Source organism: Chironomus tepperi, unplaced genomic scaffold, assembly GCF_022539635.2.
Source record: "Chironomus tepperi strain 1889 unplaced genomic scaffold, CSIRO-AGI_Ctep_v1 contig_351, whole genome shotgun sequence".
Classification (NCBI taxonomy): domain Eukaryota; kingdom Metazoa; phylum Arthropoda; class Insecta; order Diptera; family Chironomidae; genus Chironomus; species Chironomus tepperi.
In genome coordinates, this window is record NW_027226473.1 from 760,532 (window position 1) to 779,446 (window position 18,915).

The 18,915-nt window shown below is 33.4% G+C and overlaps 1 protein-coding gene across 2 annotated transcripts in view; it reads left to right on the plus strand.

The window, feature by feature from the left end:
• The window catches only part of LOC139094155 (protein sex-lethal-like), a 38,125-nt gene that overhangs the window by 5,016 nt on the left and 14,194 nt on the right, over nucleotides 1-18,915 (plus strand). The gene's annotated exons all lie outside the window — the stretch shown is intronic.

Genomic DNA, 18,915 nt, shown 5'->3' on the forward strand with positions numbered 1-18,915 from the left:
TTTACATCAAGCACGTTTTCCCTTTCAATTATAAACTCAATATTGATCATCTTGAATCATCCTTGAACAGCTTTCAATTTCACTGAAGATACACGAACAGCAAATCAATATTTACTTGATATTTGAACTTACATTAGATGTTTAGAGCATACCGAGTAGCATACTTACTAACTTACTGCAACCATGTTCATATATGGAGTTAAGGTTACAACACAAGCTTTTCCATCTAACTCTGGTGCTGGCTCTTAGTTTGTGCCGTTAAAATGAATCGAAAGCAGTCTTTACGACAACGTCGTAGCCCTTCTAAATCCAAAGCTCAAAGCCGACACAGGCGTGACGGTTTCCTTATTTTCACATGTAAATCAATATTTAACTAATTAAATAATAACAAGGAAAGGAAACAGAGAATTTGACACTCATAATCATTTCGTCAACTGCAATCATATTTTACTTCCATTTAGTATGAATAAAAAAGTCCTCAAATTATGTGGTTATGTGGGAAGAAAAAGACTGCAGACATTATTCATCACTGTCATAAATCTTCTACTTTCAACGCGAATTCATCATGATGATATCCACCTACAATCCTTAAACATAATTTTCCTCAAAACTTTTCATCCCTTGAGCAAAAAAGGCATGAAATATCTTCTCATTCACTTCTTCTACAGTCTTCTAATTTCCTTTAATTATTCAGAGTACACATAATGGAAATTATGTGTATCGTTTTCCATGTTTTGCTTCTGATGGATTTTTTCTCTTCTCTATGCTGCTTCTCTAATTTAAGCTTTTTCATACCAAAATATCAATATTTTTCATCTTGTGTCTTCGTTAAATTTGTTTACTACAATATTGTTGCTGATTTCATTTGGGATTTTTATCCGATGAAGTATTCGTACATAGATAAATTAAGAAGACAAGCTTCTGTTGATAGTGCTTATGTAGCCGAGCGGTACAATCCGGTGAACCGGTTTGTCGCCGTATTGACGGTAAGTGGTGAAGTGGTTCTGATGGCACTGTGGCGGTTGATTTCGAACCAATTTTACGAGGAATAGAGTTCACTGTTATTTACCATTCTATAGAAATCAGGCGTCACTGTGCCATCAGAGCAACTCTTCGTCCTGTCGTCAGAGCAACTCTACGTCTTTCTGTCAGAGCAACTCTTCGTCTTGCCGTCAGAACTACTCTACGTCTTGCAGTCAGAACTACTCTACGCCTTGCAGTCAGAGCAACACTACGTCTTGCCGTCAGAACAACACTACTTCTTGCAGTCAGAGCTACACTACGTCTTGCCGTTAAAGCAACTCAATGTCATGTCGTCAACACGGCGCCTTCGCGGTTATATTGTGTCACTCGGCATATTGAGCACAGAATTTAATATTAATCAGCTCTTCTTTTAGAGGCAATAAAGAGTTCAACTCTGACGTCCTTACGGAATTTTATTTTTTGCTGCTCCATCATATCTCATCTCAATGTAACAAACATAATTTATTCAAGGAAAATGAATTTTCGTGGCATAAGATGGAACACTTCCGACTGCTTGATACTTCCGACGCTACTATTATACATCCATATAAATCATACATCACACATTTACTTCAAGTATTTATTTATATACATGCTTTACGACTATATGTATCATCTTTCTTCTTTCCATGATTGATGGGGCGAACTTACTTGGTTGTCGATGTAGGAATGCTTTTTCTTGTAGTCTCATTGCCTGTAAATATTTCTCGTTACTTTCCTTCAATTGCCCATTAACAATGCGATATCACGTTTGTGCAATCATACCACCCTAGATTTCTGTTTTTGCTTACTTCCATCGTTCTCATGCTTTCTTACTAAAATTAAAGCTTTGTTGTAAATGGACATTATGTATACATCTATGTGCTTACTGAATATTATGTTTATTGTACACAAAAAAAGTAAATTATATCAATTAGACAGTGGTCAGTTGACGACGGATAAGCATTCAATGAAGTTAATTCTCAAGATAAGATTATAAATCTTTTAAAGTAAACCAGAACGAGAGAAAAAGCTGGGCAGTAGAATGGAATTAAATCATTGATTTTTTTTACCATCCTTTGTTCCACTTTCCCTCGGTGATGTTATATCGTTTCCTTTCCTTTTTTGGCACATCTACATAATGCATAAACTTGCACATGGACTTGGGGTAAAATTAAATGAAATGGAAGATTTTAAAAGTTTTGTAAACGCACTGTGAGCATGTTGAAGCGCTTCATGATGTCAACTGGTAGGGGGGGAAGTTAGAGATTTTTGGGGTTATGTCTAAATTTTAATTTTATTTGTTGCTGGGTTCTTTTAAGTCCATTTGAATTAGTTAATGTTGTTTAGGAATTAATCTAAAATGGATTGACTCTAGAGACAAGCTGAGACTCAGGGAAAAGTTTCGGGAAAGCATACTCAGGGGCACATCCAAAGGGGTTGATGGCAAAGCTCGAAGTCGACTCAAAATTTACATGAAGCCGATTCGACTTGCGTCGGGACAACTTCTCTTTGGTCCTTATTTGGACAAAATTCTACGATTAAAGATTGATTGACTTTAGGATCACTCATGGACATATGCAAACAGATTTAGGGTCAACACTAGATTCAACATCCTTCTACTCCCTATTTAGACAGCATTCCTCAATCTGGCAGAGCATTCCTCCTGTAATTTTGGATTTCCTTCCAAAGCAATTCCTAAAACCAACTCAAAAATTGCTAGCTACGCCCCTTATCAACTACACATTCCTTCACTTCCTTTTCTTCTTAAAGCTTTGTAGTTTTTAACAAAATGAGCTACATTTTCTTGAGTTAACAAAAAGAAAAATCTTGGCAACGTCTCATCTCTCTTCCTCTAATGGATTTGTGAAGACAAAGCATTACTAAAACTATGAACTTGTACAGTAATAAAATAAATGTATATGAATGAATAATCTCGGAGACATAATATAATTTGTTAAGGAAATTTCACCATTTAGTGACACATATATTCAGTAAAATTATGAAAATTGTTATTAAGCTTATGCAATAATAGCAAAATAAAATGAATAAGTAGGCAACGAGGAGTAAAATTGAGTTTAAATGTAGTAATTGCAAGTAAAATTCTTATGTTTGCCAATTCCCGCGACAGCAATTTTGTTGACGCCTATGCTCATAAAAAAATATAACAAAAGAGGGGTTGATTTTGGCAACATTGAAGTTAACAGTAAGCAACCACTAGCAATGGCGCATTATAAACTGGGCAGTGATTTTTATTGTTTTTATCTCCTGCAGATGTTTCACATGAAATTAGCAACAAAACAGTAATTGAAATTATAGCGAGCTTATGCTTGTGGCATGAATTAATTTAAAGATTTTCTTGAGTCAATAAATTTCTAGTCTCAAACCCTCATCGGTAACATGTTTCTCGCATCAAACCTTTCCGTGATGCATTGTTTTTCTTAAAGTTCTTCGTGCTACGAAAATTGACATTAAGCAAATATTTTATTCCATTTCATTCCTGTTTTCATTCACGAGTAAACAGGAAATATATAAGAATATTGTTTTTCATGATTCATGCATGCATAAGCACTATGGTGTGGCAAATGCAGCAGCAGAACTTTTTTTCAATACCAAACAAATATAACGGTGAAATGGCATCAGTGACCTAAATGGTAGAGCGTTGGCCTTACGTGCCAAAGGTCCTGGGTTCAATCCCAGTTATCGAAGCTCTTTTTCCTTTTTCACAGTTCTCGTTAAGAAGCTCGGTTCGTGTGTTGGGTGCAGTTTTGAGGTCTTTGGCATATGTCTGCCTTTTCACTCTAGGTATACAAGGATATACTTATTTGGATGACTTTCATTACGAAATCTTGACAAATTAACTAGGTACATGCAACATCAATGACGTACTCGTGTCTTTGCAATGTGCAGAGCTTGCAAGTGGTTCGGATCCCACTATAAACTGTATCTAAAGGGTGTGGTACAACAGATTTAAAATAGTGCCTCAGCTCAGTCATTATATATAAACAAATATAAAAAACGTGTACGTGTGTGATGAATTATGTGCATTACCATATGTGTACTGCCTTTTCATCATAATTTTAATCCACTTGAAAATTCATAAACAAAATGAGAGAGAAAATTTATTTAAATTATTCAGCTATCAAAGTTGCTATATCCTATCCTACTCGCACCACTTTTTTTTTGTGTGTGCATAAAATAATTTAAGGATTGCATTTATGAACACAACAGCCGTACACACGAAAAAGAATTCCATGTTGTTTTTTCTATGAAAAATTGCATTTCCTATTATATCACTATCATGCGAGTGTGAAAATGTTCTTAGCTGTGCAAATTTATGAAAATTTTATGTGACGTTTTAGAAAAACTTTTCATTTCGCATATCCGGGATGAGAAGAATATTGAAAAAAGATGAAAGAAACTTAAATAGAATTTAGACAGAAACAATCTTTCATTGTTTTTTGAAATTAAAGAGCTGAAAAGACTAAGTTCTAGCTGTACAGTTTGTGACAGTTTGTGTATTGAAAATACACAAATTCCTTGAATTCATCTATGAAATGTTGGGATGTTGATTTTAAAGCTACAATATCCCATTGCGCAAAATAAGATGTGGGGATAGTTAGATAAGTAAATTTCACAGTCACTGGAATCTACAGCTTAATGTGGAATTCTAACTACACCTTATACGATAATACTTCCTGGAGTCTATAAAGGGAGAGTTTGAGAAGTGTTTTAAGTACAGATGATTCAATAATGGTCTGAGCAAGGGTCGGACCAAAGAACTGTTCAAAGATCCGCACTTTTTCTCAACATTTATCAATTTGAGCCTCAAACACATGACTGTTTGATCTGTGTGCACTAGGGATTTACCCGAAATCTCGGGATTGAGATTTTGTCCAGGGATGGAAATCCCTAATGTGCAAGAATTGAGTAACGAATAACGAAACCACTACGACACCAAACCACTTTGACTCTCTTCTGTATTAGCGACACACGGATTGTGGTTAGGTTAATTGCATTGATATATTCTTAGTAGACTCAAATTCAATACTCAATTATTGAGTAACTTAATGCTATTTTTGAATAAAGCACTCGAAAGTCAACACTTGAGTTACGGTTAACCAATTAAATATCAATTCCTGACCTTTATTCACGTCAATTAGTCACCCAGAAAATCGTCAATTAATTAGAATAGATTATAGATATAGACATTTAAGTTATAATTACTGCTGTGTTACCCACACAACGATTATCACATCTGCTGATAATCGATAGCGCTAAAATGTTATCATGCAGTCATTATCAATTTCTAAAGATACTAAAGTAACAATTTTCCAGTGTATTGTTTCCAAAAAAATCAATTCAGTCTTGTTCCATATCTAGTATAGCTCAAGAACAAAAAAGGATCTGCAACCACTGCTCATTATTCACTTTTGTGTTCTTTTATGAAATTGGCAACTTTATAATGATTTTTTCCCCTAACTCAGTTTTTACATTCAATATTAACAAAAGGCCAAGAATAAAAAAAAATAATTTCTGCTTCTTCCACTTGACTGCTTTTAATAACTCCTTTTTCGTCCTCCAAAAATCATGAATTCATTGAGCATCTTCTTCCTTTTTTTTCTCGTTACTTTTCATCGTCATTCTATTCTTTTTTAATAAATGAATCTGTAAATCTCTGATAATGATGAGAAATGATAAGCTAGCTTTTGTGTGTATGTCTCTTCAGCATGACTGAATATTCGACAGTAAATTTTTGACAAAGACGAAAAAATTTACAGCCATTTTATTGCCGTTTTCATTTGGGTGACGTTTACTGATTACGTGACGCGGAAAATTGACTTTTTAGTCAACTTCCGCCCTCATCTGCAACAAAATCTCCATGAATTCCGGACATACAATGAGGGGATGTGAGCGTCCTCCCCCTCACTACCCCTAAAAGCGTCCCGTAACAAGTGAACAGCCTCTTATTAATCAAAACGAAATAAAAGTCTCTTTACTTGTCAGTTATTTATGTGAATTCATATTTTATATTCGAAAATTTCCCTTTCCTTTAACTTCACATAAAATTTATTTGTGTGCAAGACCTGAAATAAATAAAAAAAGAACGGATTTTTTTTTTAAAAAGTAAAAGGGAAAAGAAAGCCTTTTTCATTCACAAAATGAAACGTGATTCGCTTCAATGGCAATTGAAAATTGTTCATTTTTTCTGTCCATCTAACATCTCCTATGTGTGCTGAATGATGCTTCCTATGTATGTCTCGACAAGTTTGCAAGTTTGTACTCAATCCTTTCCCGAGCGGCACAATACGATCCCCCCTCCCCGATCGGCACATATTGAAATGTTGCCACCATGGCGACAAAGCGACAGTATATTTAGAACCAAATGGCAGCCACAAGGTGACAATATACTTAGAACAAAGTGGCCGACAAAAATGGTTCGAAATCAACCTTCACGGTGCCTTCAGAGCAACTTCGTGTCAACTCATCAATTCAGTGATGTAGCTGTGTTCTAGCAAACACAATGTCTCTGTCACGTCAGAGCAACTTCGTGTATTAGCATCAATTCACTGACGTAGCTGTGTCCTAGAAAACACGTTGTCTCTGTCACGTCAGAGCAGCTTTGTGTCGTATCATCCAGTCAGCGACACATTTGCGTCCTAACCAACATTATGTGCTGTTCGGGCTCATTTATCCGTGAGTGGCATACTTAAGTGAATGAAAAGGAAGAAAGTAAAAATGTCACAAACAGGTTCAAATGACATTTCATTGAATGCACATCATTTATTCTATTTATATCTCCTGAGTGCTTTAATTTCTTCTTTTATGTCCTTTTCATTTTCATTTAACAATCTTCTTTACTGTTTTTAAGACGACTTTATGACAATGATTTTTATAATTGGTTGATGAAACATGATGTTAATTACTTTTACCTTAAGAATCACGTAGAATAATGGAATACTTCACAGTTACCAGTCATTAATAAACTACATAAAGTTGTCTTTTCAACAATAACAGCATTTTTGATGTCTGTCGTCGCGAATAAATTAGATCTATCTTGTTGAGTTGGTAGATGCGAATGAATAAATGATGGAAAATAGTTGATGTTGATGCTTGTGACAGTGTTGGATGTAAATGACATTATTAGAGGATGAGGAATTGACGAGACTGTTGGAATGGCTTTTTTAGTGGAATTTTAAATTCAATTTTGAAATGTTTTGTTGATGGTAAACTATTTAAATCGGATTCGACTAGCCTGTGGAGAGTGGGGAACTTGAGGATGCTTAAAGGATGCTCAAATACTTAGTGTAGAGTCTGACTGTAGGGATGTTAAGTTTGAATAGGGAGCATTTAAGGCTGTTTGACAACGACAGGTTATTTACTTACTTACTTACTGCAATCAAGTTCCAATGTTAAGCTTAGGCTACAACAGAGGGCTTTCCATCTGACTGTTGACATCGGCAGGTTAGATTTACCAAAATTCGATCTTTTAATGGAGCACCTTGTGCTGAAAACTAGCAATTCCTCAATTACCCACCAATTGCTACTCATGAAATTGATTTTAAGCTCGTCAAACTTAACAAGCTATATATACCTATATATTAATTCTTCTAATAACTGTTCATCATAATGGAAGAATTATTCTATACTTAAAATCTCTCAAAAGGCACATCAAAATTATTGTATGTTGTAGTGCTTATCTAAGCTTGATGATGCAACATTTCTGGTTTCAATTTACACACTCGTTCATTCTATAGCATGTAGATAGAAATTGAAAATAATAAAAAAAAATTGTGGAAGGAAAAAGGAAAATAATTTTCCATCATCATCTTCATCATCATGATTTTTATGACATGCTTTGTTGAATGATATGAAAAGAAATAGTAGCATTAAGTATTTGTAACATCCTCATATACAACATAAAATGTCGCATATCATTTCTATTTTAGTTCATTTTTCTAGTCTAAGTAGATTAAGTCAATTAGTCAGTTGGTCTATTATACTTTAAGTATTTGTACATGTCTATCGGTTATCATAAAAATCATTCGGTTTTGAGAGATTTAGCATGTTAATAGTTTCCATTGCTTTCTATGATCAATTCTAGTCTTGAACAGCTCGATGCGCCGATTTATTGCTGTAAATATGGGTCAAAATCATTAATGGAGGCAATTTCGCGTTTGCCGTCAACATGGCGACATGACAGTTGCAAGGGGTATGCAAGATGCAAAGGTTTGGCGTCAATCCAATCCCAGTCAATTTTTGGATAAAATTCTTCTATTTGCTAGGATTTTACGATTTTTGTACATCTCCCCCACCACTTGATGGCGTCTAAGCATCTCCATTATACCCTAGCATCAAGATTGTATCCCAGCATCTAGATTGTACTCATTCACTCCTAAACCTATCATTAAACCCCAATGGATGATTATGAAATTTGATGCACAACAAATTATATCACGTGCTGTCATATCATACTAAAATATATCTTAAATCATCCTTCATAGATTAATCTACAAATGTTAGCATTAAATTATTATTAAAGCAATTATATAAGTATTTAAATATTAACATAAGTAAGTCTAACTTTGTTTACAAATCTGTTATTGTCTCAAAATATTTTGACAACGAAGACTGTTTAAGGAACATTATAAATCTATGATAATCCTTATAATTTTCGTCAAATATACAGGATCCGAAAATATTCATCCTTACTAAAAATTATCATCTTTAAAGCTGTTGTATATCAGTGTTGTTAAAGCTTTTTTGTGGGACGGCACATCTTGGTGGTTAGCCATGATTGATATCCGGTTCATGGCACTTCGGTGGTGCCGCGGCACATAGCATACACAACACTGCTCTATATGAACTTAAAAATGATCTAAAATAAACTTTTTGCATTAATTTTTATTACAAAAATCATTGCTCCAATTTTCATATTTTTCTCTACATTTTGCCTCGTGTGGATGACTATTATGAATATTGTGTATGCTAAAAATATCTTTCTTATCTTCTATCTATTCATTTTCTTTCCAAAAAATGGATTGTCCTTTTTATAAAGAGAGCCAAAAAAAAAAAGGTTCTTCGTTTTACTTCCTTCGTCGAGAATCTGAAGATTTCATTTCCTTTAATATCAAACAAAAAAAAAAACTTCTTTTGCTGTCTATGAAAACCTCATTCTAACTCAATGAATAGAAAATTAATTTTGATTTCATTTTTAGCAGTCATCCAACCACAAGGCGGCAATATTGTGTATGGGTATTATGTGTATATTAAAATGATCTCAGTATCATAGACTAGAATTACGATCGATAAATCGAATTTTTCTTTTTCTCAACTTCTAAAAATTCCTTCATTTTATCCTCCGTGTCGTTATTTTGTTGTGAAAGTTCAATCGTCTGTCAATAATCGATTTTTTTTCTTTTCGGCGACGCTAAATAAATTTTTGTTAGTGGAATGTTGATGAAATTTTATTTCACGTTACGAATGATGTAAAATTTGACTCTAAATGAGATTATGAAGTATTGCATTGGATGAGAAGATTTTTGTATCACATGCTGATTGATTTCGTTATTGAATAGATTTATTGCTATTAAATTACTTGAGAAATGTCAATAAAATCAAACAGATATTTGAAGGAATTAGATTAAATGTGATTTGATGCTTGAACTGAAAATAATTTAATTTTTGTTATTTAACCTTTAAAAAACTTCAAATTGCTAAATCTATCTACCGTTTGCCATCATTTATTTGTAAGAGAATCTCTTGATTTCATCAAAAGTAATAGAAACTGTAAAGTCATTCAATGCTCAATTCTACTGTCATCGTCGAGACATAAAATGTTTCCTTAAGGAAGTACCAGTGGGAAACTTGAGTCTTTAAAGCAGTGATGGACAACCTTTGTGCTTCGGCACACTTGTGTACCACCGAAAATTCTTATTAATGACATCAACCGTACGTCGAGTGCGGTTTCGATTGAAGCTTACCACCAAGGTCAACCCCGAAAAATAGAAGGTTGCCCATCACTGCTTTAAAGCTATGCACTTTTATTTCCTTTAAAGTACTTCTTAAACCTTAATTACTTGATCTATTAGGAATAACATTTAATTAAGGCTTTGTGACTGTGGTTGCCACAAAACCGCAAAACCACACATTTATTGCCGAAGTGCCATTTTGAAAGTTAAAACCGTGGTTGTTAAGCATACTTGCTTCCTTAATTACTTTATTCATAGGCAGTACAGATCAATTGTTATTCATGACCTCCCTTACATGTCGAAGCCGAGACTTTGAGAATTCCTAGATCTTGACTGCAACTTGACTGCTGTTTTTGAATTGAAATTCAAGTTTTTACATGGAAAACCGCAAGTTTTGAAGAAAGGCAGTTCAGCAGTAACCCTAGGATTTTCAAATTTACAGTAAATTTCCTCCAGCACCAAAAACTTTTCAAGATCATTTCTTTTTACAACTTGCAAAAATACAAATCTCCTTCCTAGAAATCAACAGAAAAAATATTTCAATCTCATTTGCTATTTTGCAACATTTTGCTGACGGATTTTTTTTTATCGGCATGCTCATAAAAAGCTATTTCAAATTTTCATCTACCCTGCATTTCATCTTTTTTTGTGTCTCTTCATTTATTTCACATTGACTTATATTATGACAGTATCTTTTTCATTGTCCTTATGTAGAACATTCGTGTGTATGGATTTGTGTCACAAAACCTCTAACAAATTCAAAAATCAGGTCAAACAACGGGGTGGAGTTGAATCCCAAACCTACCCCCACCCTGGCCTGTGTATGCCCCTAAGTAGGCTCGACTCCATATCATCCATACTAAATTTGACTCGACTTCAACTTCTCTGTATCTCTATGTTAAACGTAAGACCATTGACACACAAAAAAATCATCGATTTTCCATATTTCCCTCCTTCCTTTAATATCCCACTGAGATGAAAATCACTGATTACATTACAATCAATGAATGAGAGCATCAACGACTAATTTGAAAGTTCCTATTCCATTTTTATCATTGAAAAAAAAATGCAACATTTCTGCACAAGGCTTCAATGTTAGTCAAACGGATATTTAATAAGTATTCATATCTCGTACAAACTATAAAACAGCAAAGAGCGATAGATGTAAATTAAGTAGAAATCCACTGGGGAAATCAAATTTCCATATTGTATCAAATTGTCGCCATCGAAAAATGTAGGACATATGACTGTCTTTGCATCCTTTTCAGTCATTGCTCAATTCTATCGTCCTTGACTCAATCCAACAAAATTTTTTCATTTCTTATCTTTTTTTGGGAGAGAAAAAAAAATTTATTGCTTTTGTTAGTCAAAGTTATGATAGCGACTGAAGCAATCGACATTGCCAGTTTTGGATAGATCCTCTTCTTCTCGGTTGGCAACGTGCTAGATTTTAAAGAAAAGAAATAAATAAATAGACGCACTGAATTATGAAGGTCAAAATTGTGGTTATGAAAAGGGTATTCTGTATTATATACAGCAGGTATTATGATTTCAAGATGGTTTTGGGTCAGATTCCTTTTTTATGTTGCATAGCCTATTTCCTTAAGCTTACTTTATTGATAATATAAATAGACAGTGATCAAGGTAGAGAGATTACAACTTAAAACAACAAAATACTTTTGTTAAGGTTGTCATATGACATAAAATATGAATTCTAGACGCAATGCTATTTAGTCATCAAATCCTTCTGCTTGGAAAATTGGATCAACAATCTTAAATCAAGTGCACTTATTGAAATGAATAAAAATTGAGGTCAAATGTGTCTTTTTTCAATATTTCATGATTTTCAGTGTTAATTGAATTGGCTGCTGCACTAATGATAAGAAATGGTCATTGGATGGCAATTGAAGTTTCTAATGAAAAACATGTCAACTGCTCGTAGATGATAATGTAAAAATAATGAAAATTAATTGTGCTTGCAAATAGTAAATGCTCTTGTCACATAACACAATAAGCTTGTAGTGACCATGAATTGCTTTAAATTATGCGACTTGTGACCTATTTTCATAACAACAAAGAGGGAAGAATTTTTTTTTAGCATTTATGTTGAATAAAATTAGGGCAACATTTTCATGTTTTGTTATCTTGATAAGGAAGTCAGAGTTTTCTTATGACGAAGTAAATATGGAAAAACTTTATGTACTTTTGAAGCTAATTTGATTATTATTATGGTCGTTTCAGTCAAAATATATTATAATTTGTGAGATTAGAGCTGTTGTGATTTTTATGCGGTTTCATTTCATCAGGAAATTTGTTAATAATACTACTTTGGATAGCATAAATCGGTTAATCGATCAAAAATCCGGCAAAACATAGAGTCACGCTTTAAACCGAAACCAGTACCAAATCATAGTCACGTCGGCTTTAAACCGAATTTACCGCTAAATCAGGGTCACACCGGCTTGGTGTTAGATTTTGGATCAATTAAGTGACTTCTGCTATTCGGAATCTAGTTTAATATTCAGAATTCGAATTTCGAATCATGTGTCAAGTGCTTTTATCTAATGAGCAAGGAACCGAGGCTTGGGAGAGTGGCAGAATGATGCACACTTAAGCCTTTATCTCTACACTACTTGTACCCATTGCACAGTCCTTATAACTGTATATAACCAAACACATGATCCAACAAATCCAACAACGTCTATTGCAACTAAAGCCTAGAAAGTCGATTTAATTCCTAACCTCACCCTTCTTATTAAACATTTCATGACATTCTACACTATACCTAATATTTATATTGATCTTATGACATCTTATCTTTAACAAAATATTTTTTGAAATTTAATGAAGTCTTGAATATCTTCGGTGAAATTTTTAATTAAATCTAAAGCTATTAGGAATGTTCCTACATTGAATATATAATGCCTTTTTATGTTAAACACATGCAAAAGGTTGCTATGCTTTAAATTAAAAGCTTTAATTGAAAATTTCTTCTTTTTTCAAACGATGACATTTTTTTAAAGATTAAAAAAAAAAGGCGCGACTTTAAAGTTCTTGATAATCTTGTGAATGAAGATTTCCGTATGTTGATGGTGTTGTGAGTAGCATAAGAGGTTTGTCGCAATTTCTTCTGGGTGTGATTGAAAAAAGCTGAGTTATAGCTTCGTTAAAGCTCTTATTAACACCGAATGAAGGCCTATTTGACAGTCATATGGATGGCACACGAGCGAGCATGTGATTAAGGAAATGAATTTTTGGTGTCTTGAACCAGATTGAGAAATTCTGGATTTGGTCATGATTTGTGTTAATTCTTCAAAATTATCTCTAGTTCCTACAATCGTGCTCAAAATTTCTACTAATCTTGAATTTCCCTAAATTGTTGAATGTTGTAAGGACAAGGATACACTGACCATGATCTTCAACTTCAAGAACATTTAATACCTTTAAAATAATCAATTTTTCGAAACACCTGATGCATCTATAATTTTTTTAATAGCTTAATTGATACGTTTAAACATTTTAATGCTTTGCTCTAGAAATCACAATAAATGTGATTTTAAAACGAGCATAAATATTGTTTCACATGATATATTTTTCGCAATTTCAAATCATAAAATATGAAAATGCGACATAATAAAATATCGGCATACATAAAATAAAAAAAAAACCCTTATCCTTCACACATTCTTTTATATAGCACCTTAAAAGTCCATAAACACCAATGGCATTTTAATAAATTGAGAGAACAAAAAATGTTAAATTTACGATCCTTAAAAGAAATTTCATAAATTTTTTTGTTTATTCGTCAACCTTAAAATTGTGATTTTTTTGTCTCTCTCATCCTTTTATACCTTTACATATGATCCATAATTCATGAAAAAAGGTAAAAATTCTAAATAAAATACATGTGACACTCAAATGACATACACATTTATATATTCGCATAAAATAAAGATGGATGACACGATTGGGTAGCGATAAACAAATGAAAATACATTTTTTAGATGAGTCTATTCTGTTCTATACTGAATGGAATCGTTCACATTATCACACTTACAGTGGTGCTCTAGACTTCACAACAAAATGCGACACAACATGCCTTAAGCAACATGAATATCTAACACATTTGATATTGATTATAAAAGCATAAAGAATCACTGAAACCAACTATCAGACAATTTTATGTCGAAGTTCTGCTTAAAGTGTAGAAAAAAATGCCGGCAGTAACAACTTCTTGTTATTCTGCTACATGTATGTCTGTTGCTGTTTATTTGTTGTTGTGTATTATTCAGGCATGAAAATGAAAATGTGTGTACAACTTGGAAAAAAGAACTAAGACGTAAAGTCAAGAGTATTGGTAGATTTACAATATGTGGCGGGAGTAAGCAGGCTGTTTTTGTGTCACGGGACACAGCGACTCTTCGAAATCTGTTCAACATTACATTGATTGAGATTATAGATTCTAGTCCTCAATGTCTCTTTTACGTCACACCAGTGTGTCGCACCACACAAGTTGTCCACCACTGATTAACGTCACACCACTGTGTCGCGCAACACAGGTTGTCCACTACTGATTAACGTCACACCAGTGTGTCGCGCCACACAGGTCAACCACCACTGATATACATATATGCAGTAAGGGGTTAAATTTGATACAGCCATTATATGCTATGTAAAAATGGTAATAACGTTGTTTTTTTTCTTCTTAATATAAATACTAGAAAAAGAAAGAAGACGGAGAAATCCATTAAGGAAATTCCGATGTATGGAAATATTTTGTTATACATAAGATGACTACATTTTTATCTTACAATTTTATTATCTTCATAATCTTCTAACAAGCTTTTTTGACTATCAAATTCTTTGTTGTATGTTTATTGTGTAATTGAGTTGTCATGATTTATTTTTTGAGATTATATTTTACTTGGAAATTACAAACGTGCTTAGTTAAATTACATTGCGAAATAAGATTTGTTGGATGCTATCTGAAGAAATCTATTAATTTGAATTTTTAATCCTATGTTAATGGTTTGAACAGAATTTGAAGTCGATTTGAATTCATCCGAACGACGAAGTCGACTTCCAGTTATTCAAACTGAAAAGCCGACTTGGAATCGAGTAGGAAAGCAAATGATTTGTGAATTAGCACCAACTATGGGTCGTCTAAAACCTGCAGGCCCTCACAAAGTGTCCCGGGCTTCTCCAAAACTGAAAATACAGGCCAATAGTTTTTGGACGAGCCTTAGAATCAACTGACCCAATTCAACTCAACTTCGAGCTCTGACAGGGACGTATCTAACTTCTCGGATCCTTTTTGGATAAAATTCTTGCGAAACGATTCATTCTCGAAAATTTCACCTCTTCCTGAGCTTTTGGGTTAAAAAATCTTAAACCTTAAATACCACAACACCATGTTTGGCAACATATAATTTAAAACAATATAAAGCCTTTAACGGTTGATAAGAGCTTATTCGTGAAATATAATATTATACTATAGATATATTATTGTTTTGAAAATCAAAGCATTTCTAATGCTTACAGACAGTCCAATTAATTCTATTTATAGTATAACCGAGAAAAACAAATGCAAAAAAAGGCTTCAATAAAAAATCAATGGCATGCAGAATCGAAGGAAAATAAATAGAATGCAAAAACACATAAGTTTGTCAATTTCAAATAATGCTGATTCTTATTCTTATATAAACAAATTAATTTTATTAAGTATTAACAATTCTATTATACTCCATAAAACAATGTTCTAAAATCAATGAATTTGCCTCTTTTGAAACTAATGACACCGACAATTAATAACTCAGCACGAGTTGTAATTAAATAAAATCAGCAGAAATGTAATTAAGGATCACGGAACAACATTCTGTTGAATACAACAAAAAAGTACTTGTAAATGTGATTGTGTAAGTTTGTGTGTATGCCAAAGTAATTAAAAAAATTTACTGAATTAAAAATATTTATGCAAATTATAGCAAAAATCTTCTGCTGTGCTTGTTCTGATTAAAAACTTACATGATGCTTTTCTGAGCTGAGCAATATGGGGAATTGGAGTTTTCAGTCTATAAATGGGTCGAAATCAAGTGTCATGAAGCCGTCCGGGTAAATTACCGCGTCTTACGGTTAATAAGGTGATCGGAGCGTAGACAGGCAAATTTTTAATTTTTTGGGATTTTCTTTGTAATTTAGGACGGATTGTGGACAAGTCGAATACTGTTACCAAAAAGGGGATTAAGAGGGTCCCTATTAGCGTTCTATATCGACTCGGATATTGTATGGAAAAGTCGATTCCAGTCGACTCGACTCCATATAAAATTCAAGTCGATTTCGAGCTCTGATTCCTTTAAATATGCCCCTGTATGGTCACACAGCCGTGTCCTAGTGAATACGTTGAGCTGCTCAGGATTGATTTTAATTTTTTACATCTTCAAAGTCGTTATATTATTTAAAGCTCCTCTTAAATTGCCATTTGATGAAAGTTTCTGGTTCATCATTCATTCAAAAGATCGAGATTAATTTGTTGTGCTACCTTTTTCAAAAAAAATTGTCAAATATAAGCAAAGTTTATTCAAATATCCAAACCCATCTGTCACATTTTAATGTCTCTTTTCTCTCCATTTTTTAATGTTTCCTTCCATATTTATTTTTAAAGCTTTTTCCCGACTCTTGTTGTAGATTTTAATCTTTCTCAAAAATTATCTACCTAAAAACCGAACTCTAAAAAAGCTTTTAGTACTGTCCCAATAAAATAAACTTTCTCTAAAGTGCGGTAATTGTGGTTTCTAATGCACATATACATGCTTAGTAGAATAGAATATTTTTATTGTTCCTGAACTTTAATATGGCATAGATTTTTTTGTCTACACATTACCACACACTACGAAGAATAGATGAGGAAGAGAAAAAAGGGTTTGAGCAAACAATAAATTAATTTCCGCATTCAATAAAAGAATTATCCAACAGGGAAAAAGCTTCAAAAACCTAAAATCGTTCAAACCATGATGTGGTAAAATCTATTGTGTCTTATGTTCAAAATCAAAATAGTCCATGAATAATTTATAGTTCTTTATAAAACTGTAAATAATTTAAAAATCTATAGAAATGAAGTGAAAATGAAGATATGGTAAATATGTTGCATTACACCTTTATATGGGGGTTGTTAAGTTATTATGTAACGCTACAAGTCGTATTTTTGAGCCGCCTCCCCCACCATCTTCAATTTCTGTAACAAAATCTTCATTGTTTGCAGGTAGAAATGGTCGAAAAATGCTTATCGAATCACAGCTCTTTCCCAGGTTACAAGCTTACAAGCTTACGTATGCTACTTCCTTCTGACATTGTTCCCTTCTGAAGGTTGTATAGATCTTGATCCCCTTTCCCAAAGCATATTCCGTCATAAGTGACCCCCTCCATCCCTCCTAGACCCAAAGCCTGGCTTTAACAGCCAGGAAAAGCTCGAAAATTTGATTGTTTTGCCTTGCTTTTGTTTAAATCAAAACTTTTGAGTCCTCCTTCTTAAAAACTTGTGGCTGCATTCTTGACACGTAATAAGCGAACGACTCTATATTTAAGTACTTACTTCTGAAGTGTAGATCAAATGTGATCCATGACCTCCCTTAGATGTCGCCAAAAACCAGCTCTTTCGCTAGCTTTCGTTTGCCAATTCCCAATTCCGAATGCAATACTTACTGATCGACAGCTACTTTCCATAAGTTCTTTGGCCGTCCACGCCACCATTTGCCATCTACAACGAACGGCTCCATCCTATTGAAAAATTTAAAATAAGCAATTGTTTTCCAAAAATTATGTTGGGTTCTCTTAGATATTTCCATAAAAATTTAAATCTCAGTGAATTGGCAATTCTAGATCCTTTAAGCACCTAATATACACATTCATGACGTCATATGACACATGAGGGTCGAGAAATCTGTGACTATGTGGGTTGAATGTTAGTCTGTAAGACAAAACATTTAGTTTAATATTAGATGTTTATAGCTATCACTATAAATTTCCTAAAATAATTTCCTATGCTATATCTCACTTTATTTACTTAATCCCCAAGCTAAAAAAATGACAACAACTGTCTCCTAGACTTCTCAACATCAAACAACAGTCGCTTGTCGCCCTAAGCTTTAGTCTCAAATTTATTCACAGTCTATGATTTTTATTTAATTACTTCTTACTATGTCGTGTTATTGTATAGTATAATTACAACCATAATGAAAAGCTTTCTTCATTTGAAGCAAAATTTCTAAACATGCCACGGCAATTGCTTTTCCTCTTGCTTTTCTTTCGTCAATTATTTGTGAACGTAAAAAAAAAAATTCACAACAAAATAAAATGAGCAACAAATTTCTTCCTTTTCTTCCTCTTTAATATTTGTAGCATGACTTTTGTACACAGAAAAGAAAAGTGAATAAAAAGGAAAAGAAAACACGGAAATCATTCACGAAAAAATTAAATTGACATTAAACGTAAAACCTGTAGGCGGAGTGAGGATGAAAAGGAATTTTTTTATTTCTGAATAATGAATTTAATTTTATATTTTTTCGATGGAAAGCGATCGATTTGGAATTAGGAAGTTGGAGGAGGACGTTGGTGTAATATTGATGGGAAGCATATGGAGATGAAGTTGAAATTGTCTCAAAAAATAATGTTAAAAGCTCAAGCAATGTGGAAGCAACAAAAGAACCATTCACTTATTATGTTAAAGGAACGAAGGAGAGGGACGTAGGACGACACGAGGTGGATCAGTGTCACAAATCTGATCTTAATAAAGCCCCCATTTAGAGCCTTTTCACTATTCTAGTTATTAATCTCAATTGACGTGTTAAAACCACAATAATTGTGGCTAGGTACACTGCATCGATATACCCTGGACCATGCAATAGTGCAGGATAATTAGATTCTTAAGATGATCATTCTTTAGTTA